We start from the raw sequence: 12,211 nt of genomic DNA, 5'->3' as shown, positions 1-12,211 counted from the left end.
TATTGCCCAGTCACATAGTATATTGCCCAGTGATGTAGTATATTGCCCAGCCACGTAGTATATTGCCCAGTCACATAGTATATTGCCCAGTCACATAGTATATTGCCCAGCCACGTAGTATATTGCCCAGCCACGTAGTATATTGCCCAGTCACGTAGTACATTGCCCAGTGACGTAGTATATTGCCCAGTCACATAGTATATTGCCCAGCCACGTAGTATATTGCCCAGCCACGTAGTATATTGCCCAGCCACGTAGTATATTGCCCATTCACTTAGTATATTGCCCAGTGATGTAGTATATTGCCCTGTCACATAGTATATTGCCCAGCCACGTAGTATATTGCCCAGTGATATAGTATATTGCCCAGCCACGTAGTATATTGCCCAGCCACATAGTATATTGCAATTGCACAGCCCACGTAGTATATTGCCTAGTGATGTAGTATATTGCCCAGTCACATAGTATATTGCCCAGTGATGTAGTATATTGCCCAGTCACATAGTACATTGCCCAGTCACGTAGTATATTGCCCAGCCACGTAGTAAATTGCCCAGCCACGTAGTATATTGCCCAGCCACGTAGTATATTGCCCAGTCACATAGTATATTGCCCAGTCACATAGTATATTGCCCAGTGATGTAGTATATTGCCCAGTCACATAGTAGATTGCCCAGTCACGTAGTATATTGCCCAGCCACGTAGTATATTGCCCAGCCACGTAGTATATTGCCCAGTCACATAGTATATTGCCCAGTCACTTAGTATATTGCCCAGTGATGTAGTATATTGCCCAGTCACATAGTACATTGCCCAGTCACGTAGTATATTGCCCAGTCACGTAGTATATTGCCCAGCCACGTAGTATATTGCCCAGCCACGTAGTATATTGCCTAGCCACGTAGTATATTGCCCAGTCACATAGTATATCGCCCAGTGATGTAGTATATTGCCCAGTCACATAGTACATTGCCCAGTCACGTAGTATATTGCCCAGTGACGTAGTATATTGCCCAGTCACGTAGTATATTGCCCAGTGATGTAGTATATTGCCCAGCCACGTAGTATATTGCCCAGCCACATAGTATATTGCCCAGCCACGTAGTATATTGCCCAGCCACGTAGTATATTGCCCAGCCACGTAGTATATTGCCCAGCCACGTAGTATATTGCCCATTCACTTAGTATATTGCCCAGTGATGTAGTATATTGCCCTGTCACATAGTATATTGCCCAGCCACGTAGTATATTGCCCAGTGATGTAGTATATTGCCCAGCCACGTAGTATATTGCCCAGCCACATAGTATATTGCAATTGCACAGCCCACGTAGTATATTGCCTAGTGATGTAGTATATTGCCCAGTCACATAGTATATTGCCCAGTGATGTAGTATATTGCCCAGTCACATAGTACATTGCCCAGTCACGTAGTATATTGCCCAGCCACGTAGTAAATTGCCCAGCCACGTAGTATATTGCCCAGCCACGTAGTATATTGCCCAGTCACATAGTATATTGCCCAGTCACATAGTATATTGCCCAGTGATGTAGTATATTGCCCAGTCACATAGTAGATTGCCCAGTCACGTAGTATATTGCCCAGCCACGTAGTATATTGCCCAGCCACGTAGTATATTGCCCAGTCACATAGTATATTGCCCAGTCACTTAGTATATTGCCCAGTGATGTAGTATATTGCCCAGTCACATAGTACATTGCCCAGTCACGTAGTATATTGCCCAGTCACGTAGTATATTGCCCAGCCACGTAGTATATTGCCCAGCCACGTAGTATATTGCCTAGCCACGTAGTATATTGCCCAGTCACATAGTATATCGCCCAGTGATGTAGTATATTGCCCAGTCACATAGTACATTGCCCAGTCACGTAGTATATTGCCCAGTGACGTAGTATATTGCCCAGTCACGTAGTACATTGCCCAGTGATGTAGTATATTGCCCAGCCACGTAGTATATTGCCCAGCCACATAGTATATTGCCCAGCCACGTAGTATATTGCCCAGTCACGTAGTATATTGCCCAGACACGCAGTATATTGCCCAGCCACGTAGTATATTGCCCAGCCACGTAGTATATTGCCCAGCCACGTAGTATATTGCCCAGCCACGTAGTATATTGCCCAGTCACGTAGTATATTGCCCAGTCACGTAGTATATTGCCCAGTGATGTAGTATATTGCCCTGTCACATAGTATATTGCCCAGCCACGTAGTATATTGCCCAGTGATGTAGTATATTGCCCAGCCACGTAGTATATTGCCCAGCCACATAGTATATTGCCCAGCCACATAGTATATTGCCCAGTCATGTAGTATATTGCCCAGACACGTAGTATATTGCACAGCAACGGAGTATACCGCACACAGCCACGTAGTATACAGACTTAAAATAAAAAACATATACTCACCCTCCAAAAGCCTGCTGAAGTCCTGGCCCTGTGTGCGGTGCACGCGGCAGCTTCCGGTCCCAGGGTAGGTATGGGTGCAAGACCTGTGATGACATCGCGGTCAGGATCTGTGCTGACGTCGTGTTCATATGATCGTGACGTCATGGCAGGTCCTTCTCGCATACCATCTTTGACATCGGAACCTGCTGCTTACATGGAGCGGTCACCGGAGCGTCGCGAGGAGCGGGAAAGGCGGCGGAAGGTGAGTATATAATGATTTTTTATTTTGTTATTATTTTTAAGATTAGATCTTTTTACTATTCATGCTGCATAGGCAGCATCAACATTAAAAATTTGGTCACACAGGGTTAATAGCAGTGTTAATGGAGTGCGTTACACCACAGCATAACGCGGTCCGTTAGCGCTGCCATTAACCCTGTGTGAGCGCTTATTGGAGGGGATAATGGAGCGGGCACTGACTGCGGGGAGGAAGGAGCGGCCATTTTGGCGCCGGACTGTGGCCGTCGCTGATTGGTCGTGGCTGTTTTTCTGCGACCAATCAGCGAGTTGGATTTCCGTGACAGACAGAGGCTGCGACCAACGAATATCCGGGACAGACAGACAGACGGAAGTACCCCTTAGACAATTATATAGTAGACTAGATTGTGGCCCGATTCTAACGCATCGGGTATTCTAGAATATGCATGTCCCCGTAGTATATGGACAATGATGATTCCAGAATTCACGGCAGACTGTGCCTGTCGCTGATTGGTCGAGGCAACCTTTATGACATCATCGTCGCCATGGCAACCATTATGACATCTACGTCGATACTGTGCCCGTCGCTGATTGGTCGAGGCGAATTCGCGGCAGACTGTGCCCGTCGCTGATTGGTCGAGGCAACCTTTATGACATCATCATCGCCATGCTGTGCCCGACGCTGATTGGTCGAGGCCACTAGGCCTCGACCAATCAGAGACGCGGGATTTCCAGGACAGACAGACAGAAAAACCCTTAGACAATTATATATATAGACTAGATTGTGGCCCGATTCTAATGCATCGGGTATTCTAGAATATGCATGTCCCCGTAGTATATGGACAATGATGATTCCAGAATTCGCGGCAGAATGTGCCCGTCGCTGATTGGTCAAGGTAACCTTTATGACATCATCGTCGCCATGGCAACCATTATGACATCTACGTCGATACTGTGCCCGTCGCTGAATCAGAGACGCGGGATATCTACGTCCTTTGTGACATCATCGTCAAGTGTCAGGAGGACTGATCAATATAGAAGTGTCAGGAGGACTGATCAATATAGAAGTGTCAGGAGGACTGATCAATATAGAAGTGTCAGGAGGACTGATCAATATAGAAGTGTCAGGAGGACTGATCAATATAGAAGTATCAGGAGGACTGATCAATATAGAAGTGTCAGGAGGACTGATCAATACAGAAGTGTCAGGAGGACTGATCAATATAGAAGTGTCAATCAGAGACGCAGGATTTCTACGTCGATGCTGTGCCCGTCGCTGATTGGTCGAGGCCTGGCGGCCTCGACTAATCAGAGACGTGGGATTTCCAAGACAGACAGAAAGACAGACAGATGGAAAAACCCTTAGTCAATATAGAAGTGTCAGGAGGACTGATCAATATAGAAGTGTCAGGAGGACTGATCAATATAGAGGTATCAGGAGGACTGATCAATATAGAAGTGTCAGGAGGACTGATCAATATAGAAGTGTCAGGAGGACTGATCAATATAGAAGTGTCAGGAGGAATGATCAATATAGAAGTGTCAGGAGGACTGATCAATATTGAAGTGTCAGGAGGACTGATCAATATAGAAGTGTCAGGAGGACTGATCAATATAGAAGTGTCAGGAGGACTGATCAATATAGAAGTGTCAGGAGGACTGATCAATATAGAAGTGTCAGGAGGACTGATCAATATAGAAGTGTCAGGAGGACTGATCAATATAGAAGTGTCAGGAGGACTGATCAATATAGAAGAGTCAGGAGGACTGATCAATATAGAAGTGTCAGGAGGACTGTCAGGAGGACTGATCAATATAGAGGTATCAGGAGGACTAATCAATATAGAAGTGTCAGGAGGACTGATCAATATAGAGGTATCAGGAGGACTGATCAATATAGAGGTATCAGGAGGACTGATCAATATAGAAGTGTCAGGAGGACTGATCAATATAGAAGTGTCAGGAGGACTGATCAATATAGAAGTGTCAGGAGGACTGTCAGGAGGACTGATCAATATAGAGGTATCAGGAGGACTAATCAATATAGAAGTGTCAGGAGGACTGATCAATATAGAGGTATCAGGAGGACTGATCAATATAGAAGTGTCAGGAGGACTGATCAATATAGAAGTGTCAGGAGGACTGATCAATATAGAAGTGTCAGGAGGACTGATCAATATAGAAGTGTCAGGAGGACTGATCAATATAGAAGTGTCAGGAGGACTGATCAATATAGAAGTGTCAGGAGGACTGATCAATATAGAGGTATCAGGAGGACTGATCAATATAGAATGTCAGGAGGACTGATCAATATTGAAGTGTCAGGAGGACTGATCAATATAGAGGTATCAGGAGGACTGATCAATATAGAAGTGTCAGGAGGACTGATCAATATAGAAGTGTCAGGAGGACTGATCAATATAGAGGTATCAGGAGGACTGATCAATATAGAATGTCAGGAGGACTGATCAATATAGAAGTGTCAGGAGGACTGATCAATATAGAGGTATCAGGAGGACTGATCAATATAGAAGTGTCAGGAGGACTGATCAATATAGAAGTGTCAGGAGGACTGATCAATATAGAGGTATCAGGAGGACTGATCAATATAGAATGTCAGGAGGACTGATCAATATTGAAGTGTCAGGAGGACTGATCAATATAGAGGTATCAGGAGGACTGATCAATATAGAGGTGTCAGGAGGACTGATCAATATAGAAGTGTCAGGAGGACTAATCAATATAGAAGTGTCAGGAGGACTGATCAATATTGAAGTGTCAGGAGGACTGATCAATATAGAGGTATCAGGAGGACTGATCAATATAGAATGTCAGGAGAACTGATCAATATAGAAGTGTCAGGAGGACTGATCAATATAGAGGTGTCAGGAGGACTGTTCAATATAGAAGTGTCAGGAGGACTGATCAATATAGAGGTATCAGGAGGACTGTTCAATATAGAAGTGTCAGGAGGACTGATCAATATAGAAGTGTCAGGAGGACTGATCAATATTGAAGTGTCAGGAGGACTGATCAATATAGAAGTGTCAGGAGGATTTATCAATATAGAGGTGTCAGGAGGACTGATCAATATAGAAGTGTCAGGAGGACTGATCAATATAGTAGTGTCAGGAGGACTGATCAATATAGAAGTGTCAGGAGGACTGTCAGGAGGACTGATCAATATAGAAGTGTCAGGAGGACTGATCAATATAGAAGTGTCAGGAGGACTGATCAATATAGTGTTGGCGCTATATAAATAAAAATTATTATTATTATTATTATTATTATATAGAAGTGTCAGGAGGACTGATCAATATAGAAGTGTCAGGAGGACTGATCAATATAGAAGTGTCAGGAGGACTGATCAATATAGAGGTATCAGGAGGACTGATCAATATAGAAGTGTCAGGAGGACTGATCAATATAGAGGTATCAGGAGGACTGATCAATATAGAAGTGTCAGGAGGACTGATCAATATAGTGTTGGCGCTATATAAATAAAAATTATTATTATTATTATTATTATTATATAGAAGTGTCAGGAGGACTGATCAATATAGAAGTGTCAGGAGGACTGATCAATATAGAAGTGTCAGGAGGACTGATCAATATAGAGGTATCAGGAGGACTGATCAATATAGAAGTGTCAGGAGGACTGATCAATATAGAGGTATCAGGAGGACTGATCAATATAGAATGTCAGGAGGACTGATCAATATAGAAGTGTCAGGAGGACTGATCAATATAGAGGTATCAGGAGGACTGATCAATATAGAAGTGTCAGGAGGACTGATCAATATAGAAGTGTCAGGAGGACTGATCAATATAGAGGTATCAGGAGGACTGATCAATATAGAATGTCAGGAGGACTGATCAATATTGAAGTGTCAGGAGGACTGATCAATATAGAGGTATCAGGAGGACTGATCAATATAGAGGTGTCAGGAGGACTAATCAATATAGAAGTGTCAGGAGGACTGATCAATATTGAAGTGTCAGGAGGACTGATCAATATAGAGGTATCAGGAGGACTGATCAATATAGAATGTCAGGAGAACTGATCAATATAGAAGTGTCAGGAGGACTGATCAATATAGAGGTGTCAGGAGGACTGTTCAATATAGAAGTGTCAGGAGGACTGATCAATATAGAGGTATCAGGAGGACTGTTCAATATAGAAGTGTCAGGAGGACTGATCAATATAGAAGTGTCAGGAGGACTGATCAATATTGAAGTGTCAGGAGGACTGATCAATATAGAAGTGTCAGGAGGATTTATCAATATAGAGGTGTCAGGAGGACTGATCAATATAGAAGTGTCAGGAGGACTGATCAATATAGAAGTGTCAGGAGGACTGATCAATATAGAAGTGTCAGGAGGACTGTCAGGAGGACTGATCAATATAGAGGTATCAGGAGGACTGATCAATATAGAAGTGTCAGGAGGACTGATCAATATAGAAGTGTCAGGAGGACTGATCAATATAGAGGTATCAGGAGGACTGATCAATATAGAATGTCAGGAGGACTGATCAATATTGAAGTGTCAGGAGGACTGATCAATATAGAGGTATCAGGAGGACTGATCAATATAGAGGTGTCAGGAGGACTGATCAATATAGAAGTGTCAGGAGGACTAATCAATATAGAAGTGTCAGGAGGACTGATCAATATTGAAGTGTCAGGAGGACTGATCAATATAGAGGTATCAGGAGGACTGATCAATATAGAATGTCAGGAGAACTGATCAATATAGAAGTGTCAGGAGGACTGATCAATATAGAGGTGTCAGGAGGACTGTTCAATATAGAAGTGTCAGGAGGACTGATCAATATAGAGGTATCAGGAGGACTGTTCAATATAGAAGTGTCAGGAGGACTGATCAATATAGAAGTGTCAGGAGGACTGATCAATATAGAAGTGTCAGGAGGACTGATCAATATAGTAGTGTCAGGAGGACTGATCAATATAGAAGTGTCAGGAGGACTGTCAGGAGGACTGATCAATATAGAGGTATCAGGAGGACTGATCAATATAGAAGTGTCAGGAGGACTGATCAATATAGAAGTGTCAGGAGGACTGATCAATATAGAGGTATCAGGAGGACTGATCAATATAGAATGTCAGGAGGACTGATCAATATTGAAGTGTCAGGAGGACTGATCAATATAGAGGTATCAGGAGGACTGATCAATATAGAGGTGTCAGGAGGACTGATCAATATAGAAGTGTCAGGAGGACTAATCAATATAGAAGTGTCAGGAGGACTGATCAATATTGAAGTGTCAGGAGGACTGATCAATATAGAGGTATCAGGAGGACTGATCAATATAGAATGTCAGGAGAACTGATCAATATAGAAGTGTCAGGAGGACTGATCAATATAGAGGTGTCAGGAGGACTGTTCAATATAGAAGTGTCAGGAGGACTGATCAATATAGAGGTATCAGGAGGACTGTTCAATATAGAAGTGTCAGGAGGACTGATCAATATAGAAGTGTCAGGAGGACTGATCAATATTGAAGTGTCAGGAGGACTGATCAATATAGAAGTGTCAGGAGGATTTATCAATATAGAGGTGTCAGGAGGACTGATCAATATAGAAGTGTCAGGAGGACTGATCAATATAGAAGTGTCAGGAGGACTGTCAGGAGGACTGATCAATATAGAGGTATCAGGAGGACTGATCAATATAGAAGTGTCAGGAGGACTGATCAATATAGAAGTGTCAGGAGGACTGATCAATATAGTGTTGGCGCTATATAAATAAAAATTATTATTATTATTATTATTATTATATAGAAGTGTCAGGAGGACTGATCAATATAGAAGTGTCAGGAGGACTGATCAATATAGAAGTGTCAGGAGGACTGATCAATATAGAGGTATCAGGAGGACTGATCAATATAGAAGTGTCAGGAGGACTGATCAATATAGAGGTATCAGGAGGACTGATCAATATAGAAGTGTCAGGAGGACTGATCAATATAGTGTTGGCGCTATATAAATAAAAATTATTATTATTATTATTATTATTATATAGAAGTGTCAGGAGGACTGATCAATATAGAAGTGTCAGGAGGACTGATCAATATAGAAGTGTCAGGAGGACTGATCAATATAGAGGTATCAGGAGGACTGATCAATATAGAAGTGTCAGGAGGACTGATCAATATAGAGGTATCAGGAGGACTGATCAATATAGAATGTCAGGAGGACTGATCAATATAGAAGTGTCAGGAGGACTGATCAATATAGAGGTATCAGGAGGACTGATCAATATAGAAGTGTCAGGAGGACTGATCAATATAGAAGTGTCAGGAGGACTGATCAATATAGAGGTATCAGGAGGACTGATCAATATAGAATGTCAGGAGGACTGATCAATATTGAAGTGTCAGGAGGACTGATCAATATAGAGGTATCAGGAGGACTGATCAATATAGAGGTGTCAGGAGGACTGATCAATATAGAAGTGTCAGGAGGACTAATCAATATAGAAGTGTCAGGAGGACTGATCAATATTGAAGTGTCAGGAGGACTGATCAATATAGAGGTATCAGGAGGACTGATCAATATAGAATGTCAGGAGAACTGATCAATATAGAAGTGTCAGGAGGACTGATCAATATAGAGGTGTCAGGAGGACTGTTCAATATAGAAGTGTCAGGAGGACTGATCAATATAGAGGTATCAGGAGGACTGTTCAATATAGAAGTGTCAGGAGGACTGTTCAATATAGAAGTGTCAGGAGGACTGATCAATATAGAAGTGTCAGGAGGACTGATCAATATTGAAGTGTCAGGAGGACTGATCAATATAGAAGTGTCAGGAGGATTTATCAATATAGAGGTGTCAGGAGGACTGATCAATATAGAAGTGTCAGGAGGACTGATCAATATAGAAGTGTCAGGAGGACTGATCAATATAGAAGTGTCAGGAGGACTGATCAATATAGAAGTGTCAGGAGGACTGTCAGGAGGACTGATCAATATAGAGGTATCAGGAGGACTGATCAATATAGAAGTGTCAGGAGGACTGATCAATATAGAAGTGTCAGGAGGACTGATCAATATAGTAGTGTCAGGAGGACTGATCAATATAGAAGTGTCAGGAGGACTGTCAGGAGGACTGATCAATATAGAGGTATCAGGAGGACTGATCAATATAGAAGTGTCAGGAGGACTGATCAATATAGAAGTGTCAGGAGGACTGATCAATATAGTGTTGGCGCTATATAAATAAAAATTATTATTATTATTATTATTATTATATAGAAGTGTCAGGAGGACTGATCAATATAGAAGTGTCAGGAGGACTGATCAATATAGAAGTGTCAGGAGGACTGATCAATATAGAGGTATCAGGAGGACTGATCAATATAGAAGTGTCAGGAGGACTGATCAATATAGAGGTATCAGGAGGACTGATCAATATAGAAGTGTCAGGAGGACTGATCAATATAGAAGTGTCAGGAGGACTAATCAATATAGAAGTGTCAGGAGGACTGATCAATATAGAAGTGTCAGGAGGACTGATCAATATAGAGGTATCAGGAGGACTGATCAATATAGAAGTGTCAGGAGGACTGATCAATACAGAAGTGTCAGGAGGACTGATCAATACAGAAGTGGCGGCCTCGACCAATCAGAGTCGCGGGATTTCTACGTCGATGCTGTGCCGGTCTCTGATTGGTCGAGGCCTGGCGGCCTCGACCAATCAGAGAGGCGGGATTTCCAGGACAGACAGACAGACAGACAGACAGACAGATGGAAAAACCCTTAGGCAATTATATATATAGAAGATTGTTATGCAAATGAGCCGGAGGAGCAGGAGGTGGGTGCTGCATTCACAGCTCTTCTGCCTCTCTTCCTTATTCCCCACCCAGTGACTGACAAGATCGTCGTCATTCCTCGGGAAGGCGCATGTACTGTAAGATTCTGATTAGCAAGACTGTCAGTGTCTGGTACGATGTGTATAGTTTGAAGATTGCACCAGACACTCAATGCTCTCCACTAGTGGGCTGGGAATGGGAAAAAGGATTAGGAGTGAAGACAGTCAGTGTTTTTTTTGGACTTTTGCTGTATATTTTTGTGGGTATCATATTATTGTTTCTATTATGTATATGTCAGTTTTGGTGTTATCTTGGTTTTAATTGTTTTTATATTAGTGCTTGTATTTGGTCTCAACAAAATTAGCATAGTTTTATACAGGTGTGCTTATCATTGTGTAATGCTCTTTTCTTTTGCTTGCACATTAGTGCGTATTTTGTAAGCAGATCACTCCAGACCCTTGACAGTCTTCTTCACTGGCACCTTAGTATGCATGGACTGCCCTAGGGAACGATGGCGCCTGGACGTCACTGAAAGAAGAGTGACCCGTCAATCACCAACAGAAAATCTTGGAGGAAACTTGTCCCTCGGGTAAAATGTTGTAAGAAGATTATTTTTGGATTGCCTGCACACAGAATTAAGAAGACGTTTTGGTCATATAATGGCCTTCATTACTCAGATTGCAGTGTGCACAATGATACAGGCAATAACGACCGCTCTGGATGAGCAGATGCCACACACTGTCGCCAAACATGCCGCTTATCCAGAGCTTTCATTATTGCCTGTATCATTGTGCACACTGCAATCTGTCTGACTGATGAAGGTCATTATATGACCAAAACATCTTCTTTAATTTGGGATTGCCTGCACATAATAAAATTATCTTCTTACAATATTTACCTGAATGCCAAGTTTTCTCCAAGACTTACATGGGATAGCATCCTACTTGGGCACCATCCACAGGAGTGCTGGAATTACTATTCTGATCACTGACAGAAGGCGGACAGTGGGTGGGGAGACAGCAAAGCTATTATTGCAGCACCAGCCCACTGCAATTGCCGTCATTTGCATAACAATTCAAGGATACAATTCTCTAAAACATAAACCCAGATTTCTAAAATAAATGTATGGATGTAATCAGCATTACAGGGCCTTTACATGGATGGCACTAGTTTGGGATAGAAAAACGTAATGACAGGTTCCCTTTAATGAACTGCTGATGAATTGTTAACTGCTTACATCTATATATATGATCGTCTAAGGGGTACTTCCGTCTGTCTGTCTGTTTGTCTGTCTGTAACGGAAATCCCGCTTAGTCCGGCCACAAATTGACCCCTCCCTACTCCACTCCAGTCAGCGCCAGTGTGTCGCCCCATCCGGACCAACTTTTTACTATTGATGCTGCCTATGCCAATAATAAAATAAAAAAAAATTGTGCTATTCTCACCTTCCGCCGTCCACCGATGCGTGCGATGCTGCCGCCAGCTTCTGTTCCCAGTGATGCATTGCAAAATTACCCAAATGACTTAGCGGTCTCGCGAGATCGGTAAGTCAGTGGGTAATTTCGCAATGCATCACTGGGAACGGAAGCTGGCGGCAGCATCGCGACAGCTTTGGGGGACGCCGGAGGGTGAGTATATAACCATTTTTTATTTAATTTTTTTTTTTAACAGGGATATGGTGCCCACAATGCTATATACTACGTGGGCAGTG

The sequence above is a fragment of the Ranitomeya imitator genome, chromosome 1, assembly GCF_032444005.1.
Source record: "Ranitomeya imitator isolate aRanImi1 chromosome 1, aRanImi1.pri, whole genome shotgun sequence".
Taxonomy (NCBI): Eukaryota; Metazoa; Chordata; class Amphibia; order Anura; family Dendrobatidae; genus Ranitomeya; species Ranitomeya imitator.
This window is presented reverse-complemented; position numbering follows the sequence as displayed.